Source organism: Zootermopsis nevadensis, unplaced genomic scaffold, assembly GCF_977971745.1.
Source record: "Zootermopsis nevadensis isolate Lab colony 2312 unplaced genomic scaffold, Znev_1.0 Znev_ptg000003l, whole genome shotgun sequence".
NCBI classification, from domain to species: Eukaryota; Metazoa; Arthropoda; class Insecta; order Blattodea; family Termopsidae; genus Zootermopsis; species Zootermopsis nevadensis.
The window spans coordinates 3019304-3040396 of NW_028259135.1; the positions used below are offsets into that span (position 1 = coordinate 3019304).

Below are 21093 nucleotides of genomic sequence, written 5' to 3' on the forward strand. Positions count from 1 at the left end.
TATCTGCATAATATCTTAATCTCTTGAACCATTGAACGTTCGGATACTTAATATGGGCAGTCACAGAGGGAATGAGGAAAATCACGAGAGCTTCAGCCAGGAAGCCTGATAGTTTGGCCGCGGTTCGAACCGAGTGCCTTCCGAATGCGAAGCACGAGCAATATACTTCAACGCTCTGTCGGCAGACGTTGGTGCTGTAACCAGAGAGAGGCTGTTAGTTTGTTACCTAGACACGTAAATGATTAGGCATGTTGGTAGTGTACTTAAGCAGTAATGCATCATTGTACCGTACATATTTCATATTTTCATAACTTGGCAGGGGAGACTAGCATAAAATGACATAGTTTTCTTTTCGATACATCTCTCTTATCGATAAATATAGTCCTCGATTAATTTTAGATTTTGCGCCGTTTGGTTGATCAAGTTGGTACTCAACTCCAGTGAAAGATGGCGTCAAGACAAACCGCGGTTCTCGAGATTTCTGTGCAAAAGTTTGTTTTCTGGTGTTTCTCCTGGTGTTTCATCGTCACATTTTATAACCGCTGGCAGCTTAAGATTTGTGATACCTTTATTCAAACATATATCCAGTGGAGACTTAGAAAGTAAGTCATAATTAATACTAATTGCCTCTATCAGTGTTTCTTGTGTGTTTAGATTGTAGACTGGACACAAGTGCAGCCAACTTCATGCTAAATAACTTACTAGTTCTGTTTGCGAACTCTGTGCACAGACTAATCGCACAGAATATTTCCCTTTGTTAGTTGATATGTTTACTTGCTAACGCTAGATTTAGTACGTTCAGACTTTATAATGAAAAAGCTAACTTTACCTGTATTTTTAACTGGGTCACATGGCGTCACAAACCAGTATATCACAATCGACTTCGCCCTAAGAACTATAACAGTATTCAGATTTTGATTTTATAATACTATTCACACTGTTATGACTTCTCTTCTCATTGTTTTTGTGCATTTCTTCTGACCCCCCCCCACCCCCCACCCCGAACTACATGCCTAACGGTTCTCGTTCTTAATTTTAATCACATTAGCGATACTTCACGATCAATGCAAATTATGAAGCTCCGTAATAAAACCTTGACCATTTCCTGTAAGGAACAGATATGCTGAATATTTTATATAAAACACCTTTCAATGTGTTTAAAGTTGACGTAACATCGTGAAGCGAACAAAGGTTAACGGCTGGCGCATTCTGGCGGCGCATTACTTACCGGGTTGAGCCAGTACCAGAAGCAGCGTGCTACTACCGAAGGTCGTCTAGGATCCCAGTACTTACCTGGTCGTTCGTGGGGAAATGAGTGGCGATGGTGGGGCAGGGAAGATCACGATAAACACAATCCCACGTGTCGAACGTCAAAATAGTTCAGTTCTCTCATTCATAAAGGAATTTCACAGTCGTAACATTTCACATGTGACGTTTAAGAAAATATTCCGTTTAATTTTAAAAGTGTGTAATGTACACATGTCACTGGTTTGTAAAATTGTGGTCTTCATTTGTTAAGGCACAACCTGATGGCGTGGCATGTTTGAATGTCAGTCATGGAATGTTTTTTCCTCAGATTTTTCTCTGTCCATCTAACACAAGTGATTGGTACGTAAATTGAAGGTCGCTGATGCCCCTGGTTCTCCCTACTTTAATGTCAACCTCCCCTTTAACGTGGTAAACACCGGGTATTAAGGCTTTGACCGGGATGTTCTTTTGTTAAATCTTATGTGGTACCGCCTGATTCGACTTCTAATGGTTAAGTGAAGTGTTTTCTTCGCGGTACGGTCTGGATTCGTAAATATTATGAAGACGAGCTTCGGCTTCAAAGGGTTAACAAGCTGATTTTCGTAATGGTGAGGTGTAGTGTTTTCTTCGCGGTACGGACTGAATTCATAAATAATATTCAGACGATCTTCGGCTTCGAAGGGTTAAAGACGAGATTCCGACACCGAGTCATGACCGTGTAACTATTATAACCTTACTTTTATCTATCTCACACACAAACATAACATTTCTGGCATATTAAATTATTTCAAGATGTCTGACAGTATGGAGAAGATTCTGCTACCAAAATGTAGGTTATGTTCGATTTAAGGATAATTTTAATTTTGTGAGTTCTTTAAAAAGAAAACTCCCAAGTTTAGTCGACTGCAATTAACCATCCAACATCGTATCTTTCTGTCTTGTAGCAACTGTTTTAGAAGCAGTTTTTGCAGATTCTAACAATTGAGGCGTTTCTCGTGACAAATCTGTGATTGACAGCAGAATGTTGATTGATAGTAATCGTGTACTTTTTCATAGTCATAAAGCTGTTTATCGCTTGACAGTTTCATATGACGAGGTGGCCGAGTGGTTAAGGCGTTGGACTGCTAATCCAATGTGCTCTGCACGCGTGGGTTCGAATCCCATCCTCGTCGGGAATTTTTGTACTTTTCCGTTCTTATCCGTGTGTGGCATATCGGGCATGAACAGTTATTAAACTTCCAGAAGTCAGCAGCGGAGTGATCCTCAGATTTGTGTCAGTGGAGACGCCATTGCACAGAACAACATAAGTCACAAGAATAAAAGTTCTAGCAAAATCGAAGAAACTTTTTTTATGTTTCTTAGAATTAAAATATGGAGTAACGCTGTTTCTCTAACAAATGCTAGCAAGATAGGGAAATATAAAAAGATTTTGCTGAATCTGCTGTTAACAGCAAACACTGCAAAGATTCTCACTGCAGTGTGGTCATCGGTGTTGTCTATGCAATACAGTAATAAGGAACAAATCTCGTTGGGTGCTCTCTTCGCGTGCTTTTTATGAAACAGATACAAATGTGATTATTAATTTGGTAAATTCAAAATGGATTATGTGATAATGGCTTGTGTTTATCACGCGTCCGTCGCTAAAGGTACAATTTGGCTGCACGCGACAGAGACAAGCGACCGAGGCAGGCGACAGAGACGGGAGACGGACACATCGCAGCTTCTCGCCACACACTTTTGAGGTGACGACCGAGACATGCGGCGAAGTGTTTGTTTTCTTTGTTTTGTTGAGACATACGTGCACATATTCTGTGAAAAATGAGTACAAAAATGCTTCTAAAAAGGTTACTCGAAGAATAAGAAGAAGATGATGTGTTGCTGTGTTATTTGTCGCGAAAGAAACACAGAAAACCTATGAGTTCAATATTCAAAACCAGACGTGAAGAAGGATCTTTCTGTCTGTTAATAAAGAATCATTTATCATTTTCTGCTACTAATTCTACCAATTGCTCATCTTGGTCACCAGTAAATGTAATTTCTGCCATTATTTTACTCAACAACACACGTGCTGCCTGAGCCCGTCGCGAGACACTACTGGTCCGAGAGCGGTCTCCTGTGCTTTGTCTCTGTCTCGCGCTCGTAATTGTACTTCATACGATTGTACAGAGAACAGACAGGAAGCGACCAGTCTCGGTCTCGTAACTCTGTCGCCTGCCTCGGTCGCTTGTCTCTGTCGCCTGTCTTTGTCTCGCGCTCGTAATTGTACTTCATACGATTGTACAGAGAGCAGACAGGAAGCGACCAGTCTCGGTCTCGTAACTCTGTCGCCTGCCTCGGTCCCTTGTCTCTGTCGCCTGTCTTTGTCTCGCGCTCGTAATTGTACTTCATACGATTGTACAGAGAGCAGACAGGAAGCGACCAGTCTCGGTCTCGCAATTCTGTCGCCTGCCTCGGTCCCTTGTCTCTGTCGCGTGCAGCCAAATTGTACCTTTATGCATGAGAAGACGTCAAACACATCGAAATGCTGTTCGATTGATCGTCAGAATAACAAACCACATTCTTTTGTATTCTCCGTATTTGGTCCGCAGTGCTGTAGACGGGATACTGTAGTATTTATGGCGACTGTAGTCGGCTGGGTTCGTGTCGGTGGTCGGTCGATTCGACTTGCAACATTACGATAGCCGCGTATCTTAACTGCGTGGGCCGGCTTATGGGAGGGAACGTAAGATGCAACGCAGGCAATTCCATCAAAACGGGAAAACATGTGAGGGCGACGTGACAAAACGATACAAACTGATAGCAGCCTCCCGAAAGGTATTGCAAATATCCACATTAGTACTGTATTTATACTTATCAACTCCACACGGATGAGAACGGACACTTGCAAAAATTCACGACGAGGATGGGACTCGAACCCACGCGTGCAGAGCACATTGGATTAGCAGTCCAACGCCTTAACCACTCGGCCACCTCGTCATGTAATATATACGAGGGGTATATCGAATGATAAGTACATTTGAAGCCGATAATACGTAATCGATTCAGATGTCAATCAACATTCGACGCTGAACAAACTGAAGATATTATGCATCTAATTATTATTTGGATAATGTAGAAAAGCGGTTATGGTATATTTCAAGGTACGTTTTACTAGGCTACACTATAAAGCCTGATTTTAAGTTCGTAATTCCGTTTGTCACTCACAGATTCTGTTTACGGATTTCAATTTGGTTCTGAGGACAACTAACGGATATTTTCCTGAATGTTTGATTTTGAGCATAAATTTTGAAGCTCATTTTATCTAGTTTCTTCGATCCACGTTGTACTTCGTCTTCCTTGTGTCAAAATACGAGGTGCGATCGGAAAGTTTCAAGACTGTGTCAATAGCGGGCGAACCGGATGTAGTACGAGCTTCTGCCTTTAGGGGGTGCGGCCTACATTCATAGTGAATCAGTGTGCCAGCCGGCATCATCGAATTAGCATTTGTTTCTTAGTTACGGGCGTTTTGGTAGTGCATTACACCGACCCTCCTGCGATTTCGGAATGGCGTGTGCATCAAATTTTGCCAAAGACTCGCCAAAACGGCTACGGAAACCTATGAAATGCTAAAGCAAGCATTTGGGGAGTCCGCAATGGGTCGTGCACAAACTTTTGTGTGGCATTCACGTTTTAAAAATGGCCGAACCTCTGTCGATGATGACGAGCGTTCTGGACGACCATCTTCGAGCACAACGCCCGAAAATGTTACGAAGATTCGGCAGGCCATTCACGAAGATCGACGTCGTACCATCAGCGACTTGTGCGACATTGTTGGGATAGGCTATGGGACCTGTCAGCTGATTCTAAAGGAAGAACTCCACATGCGACGCATCATGACAACGCGCCAGCGCACACCGCCCTCAAAGTTCGGCAGTTTTTGGCCTCAAACACCATGGCCGTCATCCCGCACCCTCCTTATTCGCCGTGTGACTTCTTCCTCTTCCCAAAGATGAAAATTCAGCTAAAGGGAAGGAGATTTGAGACGATAGAAGAGATTCAGGCAGAATCGTAGATGGTGCTTGACAGGCTGACAAAGAAAGATTTCCAGGGATGCTTTCAGGCTTGGCAGCGGCGCTGGGATCGTTGTGTTCACTCCCAGGGGAACTACTTCGAGGGTGATGGATGAATTTAATACCTGAGATAAGTGTACGGGTTTTTATAGGCGCAGTCTTTAAACTTTCCGATCGCACCTCGTATATTTTTGGAACAGATATAAAACACCAAATACTTTCTGCCCTCCTGTCCTGTCCCAATCTGCGCGGTGTTAACTTTTGCACTATCCAGCTACTTGAGTTTTCGTAAGCCCATTTATATTACGCAACTGAATTAAGGTCCGGGTAATGATGTTAAATCCTTCTGCGGACAGAAACGGCGCTGGACTGGATTTAAAGGTGATGATGAAACCTCGCAATATGAACAATAGGAGGTCAAATTGCGCAATTATTGTGGTAAGACCTCAATGTTGACATGACTTGTAGGCCAATAAGTGTCAATACATTATTATTATGTACCGGTCACGAACACAATATTGGCCTTAACTCCCCCCTTCCCCCAAACAGTACACGATCGATCTGCGAGTCCTGAACTGTTGTAAAACTGAATCATCCTTACAAGCTCTTTGAAGCCGAAGCTCGTTTCAGTCAAATCTAAGGCGGTTAACGCACTAATCAGTCATAAGTATAATCCCATAAGGCCCGAAGTCCCCTAAAAAACATTTACATGGCAACAGTTATGATAAGTACATTACAGACATTACCCACAAGATCCTAAATCCCTTAATAAGAAAATTGTCACCAACCAATATTTGTTTATTGTACAGAGAAGATTCAGACCGTACCTCAAAGAAAACACAACTGTTTGCCGTAAGAACTATTTGAAACAAATAAAAACTTTTGCGTGCACAAAAATCTAGAGTAACTGTTAATTAAACCGGATGATACATGCAGTAGCCACCGGTTTGGTGTAGTATTCTGATTCATTAGGCGATGTATTTGTTTTATTAAGAATTAACTGAAAAAAGGCTTCTTGAAATTAATTTCTTATTTATTTCTTTATTTCTTTTCATAAGATGGTATAGTTGCCTCATATTGTGAAGATATATATTTAATTAATTATTATTGTCCGTCTAATCACAATTTAAATTTAAAATTAAGATAATTAAAATATCATGTGATGTTCCTTATCGAAACATTCGATTTACATTTAGAACATATTTTTCTTACGACATGTTTCGGTTCTTAAATGAACCATCTTCAGGTATATAAAAATTAAAATTATAATTTATATTTATAAAAAGTTGCATATAAGAAATTACGATTAAGTTTTAAGTTTATATAATTTTAATTTTTATATACCTGAAGATGGTTCATTTAAGAACCGAAACATGTCGTAAGAAAAAGATGTTCTAAATGTAAATCGAATGTTTCCATAAGGAACATCACATGATATTTTAATTATCTTAATTTTAAATTTAAATTGTGATTAGACGGACAAGAATAATTAATTAAATTTATTTCTTTTGTATATTCATTCATTGCCCGTTTCTCCCGTATTCCTCTCCCGTCCATTTCAACTTTGAAGAAACGTGAAAAATACACGTGTTAAGTAATGCTTTATTTTCAAGTTTTCCGTCACCAAAATTAGAAGTACATCTAAAAGTTGCCGAATGGTATCAGCGCTTGTAACATAGAATAATTTTGCCATTTAGCGTCATTAATGAGAATTTTCATGCCGCTGTGAAAGTTTTTCTCTCGGTCCACGCCCATTTAAAACTCTTCTGAGTGTAAATAATTAAAATTCAGACCAAGATTTCTCCTTGGTTTAAACATTAAAGATACTTGCATCCACCTCCCATACCAACACCCTATATCTCGAATACATCTTAATCTTACCCACTGTGTGTTTTTCGATCATCATTGTGGCCACTTGCTAAGGGGTTTCCACATCAGAATTCTGAATATATTTCTTGTTGCCCACATCCACTCTGAATATACGCTTCATCGAAACCTTTTATATTTCACATCGTTAACTATATAACTTAATTTTTATATCTTATACTTGAGATGGTAAAGTTGCGTCATATTGTGATATAATAAATAATTGTTTAAATCTTGTCCGTCTAATCACAATAAACTCTTATTAAATATTAAAATATTACAATAATTAACATTTAAAATATTTAAAATATTAAATGATGTTCTTTATCGAAATACTCGATTTTACATTAGACCATCATTTTTCACGACATGTTTCAGTTCCTAAAAGAACTATCTTTAGGTGTATATAATTATATAAAGATTCAAATCAAAAACAACAAAAAAACGTTCACCCACACTAAAGTCATATTGAGCATGATGTACGTATACAGAACAACATCGAGTATGTTATTAAAATGAAATAAAATCTTGAAAAGAACATCGTTTGATATCTGATAAACATCTGATAAAAATGTACGCTAAAATAATATATAGAAATTGTATTTAAGAAATTGTATTTAAGTTATTATTGATTTGAATCTTTATATAATTATATACCCCTGAAGATAGTTCTTTTAGGAACTGAAACATGTCGTGAAAAATGATGGTCTAATGTAAAATCGAATATTTTGATAAAAAAACATCATTTAATATTTTAAATATTTTAAATGTTAATTATTGTAATATTTTAATATTTAATAAGAGTTTATTGTGATTAGACGGACAAGATTTAATTTAATATATATCTTATACTTGTTCCCAGGTACAAATTGGCTTGTTCAGCATTTTACGGAGTTTTATCCGAGTATTTTCTGAAGCAGATGGAGACGAGAGGCAAGGGAGTCACCGTAAGGTAAAACAACATTATTTTCTTGTATTATAAATAGATGCATTGTGGTAATTATTCCTCTTATCAGACAGAGAATGTCGGATTTTGAAGGTTTATTCAACTTTTTTCCTGAAGATTGCAGCTGTAGTGTCTGTGGAAACGATGGAGAAAGTATTCAGAATTTGAAGCAGCTTATCCCCGTAGGACACCCAAGTTACGTTCTTGCACTAATCTTCTAAGTTTAAAGTTAAATGTATAGGTGAGATGGTAAAGTTGCGTCATATTGTGATATAATAAATATATTGTTTAAATCTTGTCCGTCTAATCACAATAAATTCTTATTAAATATTAAAATATTACAATAATTAACATTTAAAATATTTAAATGATGGTCTAATGTAAATCGAATATTTCGATAAAGAACATCATTTAATATTTTAAATATTTTAAATGTTAATTATTGTAATATTTTAATATTTAATAAGAATTTATTGTGATTAGACGGACAAGATTTAAACAATATATTTAAATGTATAGTTTTGTATGGGCTCATTTTACTGTTTTAATCGTTACGTTCTTGGGACACTGGAAGACAAAACTTTCCAAAGTGAATGGTAGAAAGTATTCTCCGAAATTAATCTGCTCTTAATTTATTTCTTCATTCCGTTATCTGTTTGTTGGTTCTTGGTTTTATTCAGTTCCTTAATTCTCTGTCAAACATCCCCTCGAGAATGAGAGGTTGGGAAAATATTATTTTCTGTGGGGAATTTTAATTTCTGCTAAGGGGAAATGACCAAACGTTATTACATTGACAGCAGTTATAGAAATTTACTGAAGTTTCGGTGTTGTTTACTGCTTCCATCGTCAGGACGATTATTAATCTCTTTGATGATGGAGTCTGTAAATACCTCTGAAACGTCGGTCGGTGTTTACGAGATTACAAGGCACAGCGTCCCAGAAGACAGTAATCAGCCTTGAGAACCTGATGTCTCACATTGACAGCTGTGCGCATCACTGGTTTCTACGTCACACACTTCCAGAAATAGTTTCTTCTGCATGTAAGGAAGACACGCTGAGAGTGACTGTCCTATATCCATCACCACACGTTCGTGACCTTGAACTCCTGATTTTGGTTAATTTGACTTGAGTAAACTCATCCGACGCCTTTCTCGTTATGAAGATGTCCTTAAAGCCAATTCAGTCCAAGATAAGAATACGAAAACTATTTTCGTAATAGATCTGTTATTTTTATATCCTTACATCTCAGTATAGCCACGGTGGTCTAGCGGTCAGAACGCTGGCCTTGTAATCCTGGGGGTCTCGGGTTCGATTCGCGGCGGTGCCCGAATTTATAACTTGTGTTGGGCAAGGCCGTGGTCTAGGCAACACGGAGTTTTCCTCCGGGGGCTTCCCCGGTTTCTCCGTGGCATCCCATTCACACACAGAAGAAGGCAATGGCAAACCACTTCTGGATCATCTGCCAAGAACGTATATGAACAGGTCCCAGTCCGAGAAAAGGATGGAAGGATCCTGTTCATATGGACCTGTCGTCAGACAGAACACTAAATAATAATATAATAATACATCTCAGTATTGTTCTATGAAGTGGCCTGTCTCCATTCAGTTTCCGAACAAGAATTGTGCATGTAATTTGGTTTTATCCAGACAGGTTGCATGATTTGTCCATCTCTACATTTAATTATTGTTTCCTCATACGAGCTACATGCCCAGTCAATCATAACTTCATATTCTAAGAATACTACAGAGTGGTTCAAAAATCCTGTGTAGAAATTTGACTTCTTTTCAAACACTTGTCGTTCTCAGGCTCGCACAGAATTTTGAATTACCCTGAAAGTTTGAATAAAAAATTCCTCGGATGTTTTCCATCATCTAGTAAAATAATAAAATATAAAACGACGTTTCGGAGATGGGGCTCTATCTCCGTCTTCAGGTACCTAATCTGTTGGGCCCAATAGATAGAGCTAATCTCTATCTCCGGAGATAGGGATTAGCTCCATAGAGTTCCATCTCCGAAACGTCGTTTTATATTTTATTATTTTAGTAGACGATGGAAAATATCCGAGTAAATTATTATTCAAATAACGTCACGAACTTTTAGATTTGATATACCCTGAAAGTTATCCGTATAAATCATTGAATTACCTTGTTATATAGAATTTAATATTTCATTAAGTCTAAATATTTTCCTGAGAACTCTCTTTTCAGATACTTTCCATCTAAATTCTTTCCCCATAGTTAGCGTGAGACGAATTTTCAGAACTACACAGAAGAATTTGCGAAAGTCAGGAGAGAATTTCTGAATGACAATTTTTTATATCGAAGTGTTGTTCATTAATGACACTTTGTAATGCTTAATTCTGGAGGGCGTCAGAGGGGCGTGGCAATAGATCAGTGACGCAATCACGGCTTTCAATTTAAAATCGCTGACGTCGTTTGATATAAAACAATTTATGGACCCGGCGTTATCAGGGTTAACTGGGGGAATTGAGACGTGTTGGTTGCACAACCCCAGGCCGTTTCTGTGCTGTCACCGGAGGATGAATATTGCGACTTCTTGTCATATGTTCTATCTGCGTCATTAACAGAAAGCTGTTAAGCAACGAACTCTGGACATTGTCCGTCGCCTTAATTTTTATTAAAAAAGTTTCAAAGACAACTCTTGTCTTTGGTCCAGAGATTAGAGACTAGCTCTATCGATTGGGACCGACGTAGTAGGTTTTACCTGAGGACGGAGACAGAGCCCAGTCTCCGAAACGTCGAACTTTTTAACTAAAATCAAGACAATGGGTAATATCCTGAGATTTTGTTATTTTAGAAACACATCATTTCACAAACCTTCAGATTTTGTCTTAGTTAAGTTATTATAAAAAATTGTTTTTGAATTTAATAGGCAATGTTGGTTGGTATTCATTTGCTGTTTTGTGATTTTGGCATTTGTGGTATAATATATAATATATAATATTATTAAAGGAAGCCTACGTATATGTAATTCTATTATAGCCTATCACGTGCGTGTTCTTTACAATACAATACAGTTATTTGTACCTCAATAAATGATCATTCTGAGACTGAATTACATTAAATCGTATCGTATTCATTAATTAAAAACAGGAAATAATATTATTTTCTGTTATAGAACATTACTTAATTTTTTTTTTTGTTAATTTGTTAAAACATTGGACTGAAAAGACTGTTCATTCATCCATGTTTTGATACAAACAGGCTCGTCTATACAACGCAGCAAAACATGTTTACGTTTTAACAGAGTTCGTAATTAAGAAAAAGATTATTAATGATTCTAAATTTATATCCTGCTTTGTTGCACTTTTCAATAAAAATGTGATCTTTAAACACTGCTGTAAATTCTCTCGCCATTTTTGACAGGCAAATGTCTAGTAATACGACGATCCCTTGCCAATAGTAAATTCATTTTTCATTTCTATACAGTTTTGCCGATCGCGGTATCTGGCCCATGTATCCGCGGTTATTAATGAGCATATACACTTGAAATACCTGTTTTCCGCACCAGGTGATCGGGATTTGCTGGGGCAAGGCTGGAAGACTTTTGAAGTCGGTCTTATAACTCCTTCATTCTTATATCTCTTTTCTATTTATGTCATGTATTATTATTAGGTTTTAATGAGAGGATAATCTCAGGAGGGATCTATGGGAGATAGGAGTTGAAGGAGACTGGATTTTGTTGGCCCAGGACAGGGCTTTGGTTAGTTCGGTGATGAACCTTTGGGTTCAGTAAGCCATCTGGTTGGTTGGGTCCACTATTTGGGAAGCCTGAGGGGAAGAGACCTCTGGGGAGACCTAGACGTAGATGGGAGGATAATCTCAGGTGGGATCTATGGGAGATAGGAGTTGAAGGAGACTGGATTTTGTTGGCCCAGGACAGAGCTTTGGTTAATTCGGTGATGAACCTTCGGGTTCCGTAAGCCATCTAGTTGGTTGGGTCCACTATTTGGGAAGCCTGAGGGGAAGAGACCTCTGGGGAGACCTAGACGTAGATGGGAGGATAATCTCAGGCGGGATCTATGGGAGATAGGAGTTGAAGGAGACTGGATTTTGTTGGCCCAGGACAGGGTCCAGTGGAGGGCTTTGGTTAATTCGGTGATGAACCTTCGGGTTTGGTAAGCCATCTGGTTGGTTGGGTCCACTATTTGGGAAGCCTGAGGGGAAGAGACCTCTGGAGAGACGTAGATGGGAGGATAATCTCTGGCGGGATCTATGGGAGATAGGAGTTGAAGGAAACTGGATTTTGTTGGCCCAGGACAGAGCTTTGCTTAATTCGGTGATGAACATTCGGGTTCGGTAAGCCATCTAGTTGGTTAGTTAGTTAATGTGTAAAGTGGCGCACCACAGCGGCTGTAATGGAAACTTCGTTTTATGCAGGGAAAGGTCTTCACTTAGTTCCAAGAATTAAAATAGATGGCGTTATTATCGATCTTGTAACGTCGACGTATTATAGTATTATAATATATTATATAACCGTGTCTTCCAGATTACCGGTACTTAAGTTTTTATAATGGTGAGGTAGATTAACCCAACAGACACTGACACCCTGTTTTTTTAAGTTGTTGTTTAATATTTTCTCTTAAAAATACGTTTACTGCTAACAAGTCATCTCTTCCCTTAATATTGGAACTAACTTTTTATATACATCTCATTTTTTATTCGTGATATATGTCCGTCATCTCACGGCGTGGTGCTTATTAATATTGGTCGTAGTTTTCGTAACCGAGTAATGGTTGTACATATTTTAATTTTTTTTAGAATTTTAAACTTGACACAGGATAATGCACGATTCTGAACTAAATGAGACTTAGAAACAAATCGTATTTCTACCTGGAATAGAATTCTGGAATTTCAGTCGCAGTCAGACATTTCAATGACAGCTTGACTGACTTACAACTCATGAACATTAAATTAGTAATTATTTTATTAATAAAGGTTGATTTAACAACAACTTTATTATAAGATGGTAAAGTTGCGTCATATTGTGATATAATAAGTATATATTAAATTTTGTCCGTCTAATCACAATAATTCTTATTAAATATTAAAATATTACAATAATTAACATTTAAAATATTTAAAATATTAAATGTCGTGAAACATGAAAAATGATGGTCTAATGTAAATCGAATATTTCGATAAAGAACATCATTTAATATTTTAAATGTTAATTATTGTAATATTTTAATATTTAATAAGAATTATTGTGATTAGACGGACAAAATTTAATATATAACAACTTTATTAGTTCATTGTAGACAGTCGAATTATAAAATTCTTAGTGACTCAATTAACCGAAAAGTATGTGGGAGGAAGTGACTGTGGCCTTGTTATATATCAATGAATTTTTGTGAAAGGATTGAGGAATGTCATGAAAGATTTCAGCAATGAAGTCGGTCGGTTTGAAAATTTAAAAAAGAAAAAAAAAATCGCGAAAGGCTTAATATAAATCAGACGTGCTGCATGAGGGTTGCGGTGCACGTGTTTTGAACCTGGCGAAATCTCCTATCACCACACAAGGAACATCCGCCTAATGGAACAGCCTTGATGTCCCTGCCCCGTGAAATCCGATTTCTTCCCACGGATTATCACATTTTGATAACTTATCTACTGTGTGTTCAAACACATGCCGGTTTTCCTCTTAATACTTCGAAGCAAAAGGTCATGTCATGAATTCTTGTTCAAATATGAACCAGAGAGAAATACGTAACTGAGACGTTATTAACTGTTATGATGTTATTTGATTTGCTAATAATTTTTTAATAATGCTCGCTGCACTACTTCACATTTATTTTTGGTAACTGTAAATTGCCAGGTCTATATTCTATAAAATATAAGATGTCTTTTCTTACAGATTTTGATGATTTATCTTTAAATTGACAAAGAGGATTTTTAGCTTTTTCGAAGTTGATGTAACATCAGAATGACCTTGACCTAACAATGGCCAAACCGAAATTAACCTAACCCATACTAAACTAATCCTAACCTAACTTAACCTAACCTAACCCAACCAAACCCAATATATCCCAATCCAACCCAACCTAACCCATACTAAACTAACCCTAACCTAACTTAACCTAACCTAACCCAACCCAATATATCCCAATCCAACCCAACCTGACCCATACTAAACTAACCCTAACCTAACGTAACCTAACCTAACGTAACCTAACTTAACCCAATATATCCCAATCCAACCCAACCTAACCCATACTAAACTAACCCTAACCTAACTTAACCTAACCTAACCCAACCTAACCCAATATATCCCAATCCAACCCAACCTAACCCATACTAAACTAACCCTAACCTAACGTAACCTAACCCAACCCAATATATCCCAATCCAACCCAACCTAACCCATACTAAACTAACCCTAACCTAACTTAACCTAACCTAACACAAAGTAACCCAAAAAACCTAACCTAAACCAACCTAATCTTACAGATTTTAAATGCCTCTACTATACAGAGTATTGGCTTGACATTGACGTGACTTTGGCATGATCTAACCTTGACATGACAATCGCGTCTCCGAGACCTACGGTTCGGTAACAAATGACATGACTTTATTAAGCCCTGTCAGGGTTGAGCTTGGTATCCTTCATATACTAAACGTGTTTGCTAATAATTATAAGTAGTAATCTGAGACTGTAATAGAGTAAATTTCCACGAAAATAAAAACGTTGAGCAAATTAAATACACTTCACACAAAAGTGAATATCCACCGTAATCACGATGCATTGTGTAGTCATTTGACATTATGTGACCTGTGGATTGACAAACATAACGTGGAAGTGCGTACTCAAAGAGTGAGCTTTAATAACACATCAATGTATTTTGATTAATCGGCCAACCCCAATGTATGGCGCCTACTTACTAATTACACTATTCACAAAGATGAAACATGGAAATTACTTTGAATGACAACAGATTTGGAGGTGTGGATGTACATTATTATTATTACCAATAGAATCTAAATTAATTTCAGCCGTATTCATTGCAATCACGCAAGTCATTATCGTATTGTACTGTAAGCAGCTTCGATACAAATATCAATAAAAGTATTCATATGGTAATTCGTTCACTGAGATTATTTTAAAAATTTCGCTAAGTTTAATGCGTGGAATTTTATTCGTAATAAAACAAATTTAACTCGGTAATTGCATGCTATCGATCCATCGATCGATCGATCGATCGAGTGATCGTCCTCCGTCCAAAGAAATGGAAATAAAGAAGGTGAAAGAGATACTCCTGTTACCGGCGCCAGGCTCTGTACCTATTAAAAATGTGTCCTTAGATCTGTTGTGGGATATAAATGAAATTAATATAATTAAATGTAAATCGATTATTCGATGTGGAACATAAAATGATATTTTAATTATCTTTATAGTTTAGATGCGTCATGTTTGTGTTCAAAATTCAAATATATATTTATTATTCAAGTCTACACACAAACTTTTAAATTGTTGATGTTAAAATTTAAAATTTAAAATCACCATTAATATTCTGCGCCATTCATCGTTATCTCGATGTTACAATATTGCGCTATATATTACAACATGTTTCAATAATATAAAACAAATATAGAATAGTTTTAAAAATAAAAACCTGAAGATGATGCTGAGACATCGAAACATGTTGTAATATATAGCGCAATATTGTAACATCGAGATAACGATGAATGGCTCAGAATATTAATGGTGATTTTAAATTTTAAATTTTAACATCAACAATTTAAAAGTTTGTGTATAGACTTGAATAATAAATATATATTTAATTATCTTATTTGTAAATTTTAAATATAATTGTGATTAGACGGATAAAAACCGAATAATTAATTTAATATTTGATTTACAATATATAATATAATATAATCGATTATTCTATGTGGAACATAAAATGATATTTTAATTATCTTATTTGTAAATTTTAAATATAATTGTGATTAGACGGACAAAAACCGAATAATTAATTTAATATTTGATTCACAATATATAATATAATATAATCGATTATTCTATGTGGAACATAAAATGATATTTTAATTATCTTATTTGTAAATTTTAAATATAATTGTGATTAGACGGACAAAAACCGAATAATTAATTTAATATTTGATTAACAATATGACGCAATTATACTATCTTATAATTAAAACGCTTTATGTTATAATTTTACTTTTTGGGCGCTTAAGGTAATGTCGATCTGCGAGGTTACCCTAAGCGCCTAACGGAGTTATTTAACCGAGTATGAAAGAAAAATTTTAGAATAAGGCGTTGATGAGAATGAACAAAATTGAGCTGATGTTCGGGATTAAAGCTCTGACCGTGATGAAAATATTTATACCCAGTGACATAATATATATTTCTGGAAACAGCGCATTCCGTTTTAACAATAGAAAGGCGTTTTCTAACTGTAATACTTGTCTTTTTGCAATTCCGCATTAGCCTTGATATTTACTTATAGAAGGCACAAATCGAGTTTTTCAAATCCGATTGAAGTCGGCTACATATAGTTAGAACTTGTTTTTGCATACGTTGTTAAATATTCGCTGGCATTTCAGATAAAAGTTGCACATCATAACGAGATCTATGTTTTACTACCTACAAGCCTGCCTGTTTTTCATCGGTTTCTTGCTGAGAAAAGCGAGCCGTGTAAAACAAGAGTCACGTTATATTTTATAATAGAAAAATTAATAAAATCGCTCAATATACATTTTAATATAGACACTCACTACCAAGTTTAATCGAAATCCGTTTAGTGGCTTTGGATATCTTCCTTGCTGACGGAGTAACACGACTCTCCTCCGTGTAAACAGGACTGGGAGTTTGTCCTGTTTGAGTTACAACTACAGAAAAATTAACTCTTAAGTTTGGAAATTCTCGTCAGCATCTTTTCTTAAAACACCCTCAAATTGTGTTCTTCCCAAAGGTTTAGATACCATTTTGTAGCTTAAATGCGTCAGATTATCTTCACCAGCTATCAGACGTAGGTTACTCCGCACAACACATATTGAAAATAAACGTCTGACTACAAACAAACAACTCATCATGAAAATAGAAAATCTACAAACAAACCACAAATCAATATAATACATTACATAAAAATATCTAATAATTTTAAAATATTATAAAATTGATATAAACCTGAAGATGAGGTCTTATCCATCGAAACATGTCGTTTAATAAATAAAAAAGCGCCAAAATATAATATTTTATACTACATAATGTTTTAATATTATATAATTTTAACAACATCATTTAATTACAACGTTTGTGTATAGACTGTGAAAATAAATATATATTTAGATACCATGTTTCATACCCATACAAAGGAACATGTAAAACTTCAGAGTTGTAGATAGAATTAGAAGTCTTGTGACACAGCTAGCTCGCGAATTTGTTTTGTATACAATTAGTTTCACCCTGACGTCTGTGGTATAATTTCCATATGAATGTTACACGTACGCCATAAATATTAGGCTATTTAACGAATAATCACCTTTGAAAGAGGTGTTTAACTATGGTACGGGCGTAATTTCATCCGTAGCCAACTTCGGAATTAACTTAATTCAGTGTCCAGCGCAATGACACTTTTACCAATAGTTCATTCTTGCATTCAGTATGATCTCTCTCTAAAACACGTGGTTCAGTACAGCGAAAACATTTCCTGTTTAAATACAAGTAGCATGGGGAGTTTTAAGAGTCACATGCTCTGTTTCTCCATTACGTTCTTATATTGGACACCAAAGATAAATCTTTCATTGCTAGAGTCTGATTCAAGTATAAACATCGAAATTAATGACACTGTTCAGCCTTTGAATCCCGAGGTGCATTTAAGTATCTAAAAATCCAGTACGTAGCTCAAGGAAAACTGGAGCGTCTCTTCAGGGTACTGGCGCCGCGTAGGCTGAGTCTGCAAGGCGCCGGTGCCTAGAAGGACGTCGTCATTCTCAATGCCGTGAAAATCTCAGATCTCTCGATGCATTCTTTTATGACAACAACTCTATGACGTCATCATACTCGTTCATATCTGAGTAGCCCTAAGAGAAGACCATGTTTCGGATGAAACAGAAAATGTTAACCGAGTTTTCTATATCTGTAAGCAAGGTTGTTATTAAGACGCCTCTGATAGGATTTTTTTTACAGTCGTGGTGCTAATTGTCTGCAACCCCCATTAACGATCTGGGCATGTCTCTGTCGGCGTCCTAATTATAATGTTGATTATACGAAATATGTTAAACGTCTGGGCTGAAACTCGTGTAAATAATATTTAAGAATTCAGTCCGCACCGCAGAGATAAATGTGTTAATGGTATTTAAGGAAATAATCGCTGTGTAAACTATGAATAATATGAAATTCATAAATAAAAAATGAGGTGTTATTTGTTGTTAAAGCATGTGATTAATACAGTTACAGCCATGCTTTAAAATGTTAATAAACACGTCGTTTGGAGAGCTGGATCTATTCCCATCTTCAAATGTTTGGTTGTCATTGTACTGGAAAAAGTCTTGAAAATTTTTATTCAAGACATTATCAGCTGCTGGGTTAGAATCCAGGCCGATTTGAATTTACATTTATTGGAACAGATTAGGAAGGAAACTGTCTTGGCATGACTTACGGTAATATACCGTCATTTGCCAGGACGAACTAACAAAAACCCTCCCTTTCGACGCCCTACAGTCTGAGACGCTGAAGGTATCATTAAATAAATCAATCAAATGAAGATTTCTGTCTTCTGGGTTGTTGCGCCGTGTAGACTGGTCGATGTTTACCAACGTTTCGGAGGTCATACTGCCTCCGTCATCAGGGCCATATTTATCGCCCTGATGGCGGAGGCAGTATGACCTCTGAAACGTTGGTTAACATAGACCAGACTACACAGCGCAACAACCCTGAAGACAGAAATCTTCATACTCATCGCCCTGATGACGGAGGCAGTATGACCTCTGAAACGTTGGTAAACATCGACCAGACTACACAGCGCAACAACCCAGAAGACAGAAATCTTCATACTCATCGCCCTGATGATGGAGGCAGCATGACCTCCGAAACGTTGGTTAACATCAACCAGACTACACAGCGCAACAACCCAGAAGACAGAAATCTTCATACTCATCGCCCTGATGACGGAGGCAGTATGACCTCTGAAACGTTGGTAAACATCGACCAGACTACACAGCGCAACAATCCAGAAGACAGAAATCTTCATATTCATCGCCCTGATGACGGAGGCAGTATGACCTCCGAACCATTGGTAAACATCTACCATACTACACGGCGCAACAACCCAGAAGACAGAAATCTTCATACTCATCGTCCTGATGACGGAGGCAGTATGACCTCCGAAACGTTGGTAAACATCTACCATACTACACGGCGCAACAACCCAGAAGACAGAAATCTTCATACTCATCGCCCTGATGACGGAGGCAGCATGACCTCCGAAACGTTGGTTAACATCAACCAGACTACACGGCGCAACAACCCAGAAGACAGAAATCTTCATACTCATCGCCCTGATGACGGAGGCAGTATGACCTCTGAAACGTTGGTAAACATCTACCAGACTACACAGCGCAACAACCCAGAAGACAGAAATCTTCATACTCATCGCCCTGATGACGGAGGCAGTATGACCTCCGAAACGTTGGTTAACATCAACCAGACTACACAGCGCAACAACCCAGAAGACAGAAATCTTCATACTCATCGCCCTGATGACGGAGGCAGTATGACCTCCGAAACGCTGGTAAACATCGACCAGACTACACAGCGCAACAACCCAGAAGATACAAATCAATCAAATGCTACTGGGCCTTGTAGAGCATCGGTGTAACCACGAAAAGAAGTTTGTTCAGACAGGCGAGTGGCACATACCTTAGTCTAGGCGCAGGTAATGAAGGCGGGCTGTATTTGATCGCCGTTTCGACAAGAATGGGCGTCAGCGGGAGTATGATGACCGTGTGGGTTGTCCCGGCGAGCCTAGCAGCACTGTCGTTCACCACGAACTGACCGTCTGTCTGAACCCACTGCCCCTCGATTATTTCAACAATATAATACGCTGATTTTTGCCTCTCTAAGTATACATTGCGAGTCGTAATGCGCATGTGCGTACCTCAACATACAAGTAACAATTTCTGTGTCTGTGTGTTGTGTTCCTAATCGTATTTGAGCTATTATTATTAGAGTCCTACGGAATGTAAAACTATTTTTGGTTTCCCTGGGGGTCAGGAAACGCCCAGTTACACTAGACAGCCCGCTGCTCTATTGAAGAGACGGCTGGTCTGCGGAATAGGTCACCACGAAACCCGCCACTGGACTGGACATCTGTTGTAAAATTATAGTCCAAACGATTTACTGATCTTTTCCAGCATTTTTTCATCGAGTTAAAAGCGTACATCGACTTTGAATGCCTGCTTCGTGTTTCTCCTACAATATATAATCATATAATAATAGCCAATGTCCGTCACGGTTGACTGAACGAGTGCGCCATTTTTGCCATGCGGAAAGTAATTAAGTTAAGTTCTGACGGTGGTAACTCTGGTAGAAAGAAATTCAAACGACGCTGTCGTATGGTATGGTAGGAATCTGGATTCAATTGGTGTCATGACATTTTAACACTTGATTTTAAAGAAATTTTATAAATTCTGGACTTTAAATATGATTTGAAAAGATAACGCTGCAATAAATTTGATTGCTTTTAACACAAAATGTATTTAAAAAAATGTACGAAACATAAAACCCGCAAACAGCAAAAATTAACAAGAACAAAAATCAGTATCAATTCAATAAAAATTTTCTTGGATATTATCCATCGTCTAGTAAATACAAAACGTAAAAACGACGTTTCGGAGATGTGACTCTATCTCCGTTTTCAGGTTCCTACACAGTTGGGCCCACTAAATAGAGCTAATCCCTATCTCCGGACTATTTCCTTGGATATTATCCATCGTCTA

At 37.4% G+C, this 21093-nt stretch overlaps 1 protein-coding gene and 2 non-coding genes across 6 annotated transcripts in view; 1 reads left to right on the top strand and 2 right to left on the bottom strand.

Moving 5' to 3' along the window:
* Nucleotides 1–20265, bottom strand: part of LOC110827945 (proton-coupled amino acid transporter-like protein acs) — a 43428-nt gene extending 23163 nt beyond the window's left edge. For 3 of the 4 annotated variants that reach the window (XR_002542510.2, XM_087361035.1, XM_022060134.2), the window contains exon 1: nt 20015–20265. The gene's annotated coding sequence lies outside the window, so the exon portion shown is untranslated. Of the gene's footprint in view, nt 1–1228; nt 1283–20014 lie in introns of those variants that run through there. The other variant, XM_022060137.2, reaches the window with a different exon arrangement.
* On the top strand, nt 2339–2420 carry TRNAS-GCU (transfer RNA serine (anticodon GCU)). Its single transcript has one exon. It is a non-coding gene; the product is annotated as a tRNA-Ser (tRNA).
* TRNAS-GCU (transfer RNA serine (anticodon GCU)) lies at nt 4143–4224 on the bottom strand. Its single transcript has one exon. It is a non-coding gene; the product is annotated as a tRNA-Ser (tRNA).
* Nucleotides 20266–21093: the final 828 nt, after the last annotated feature.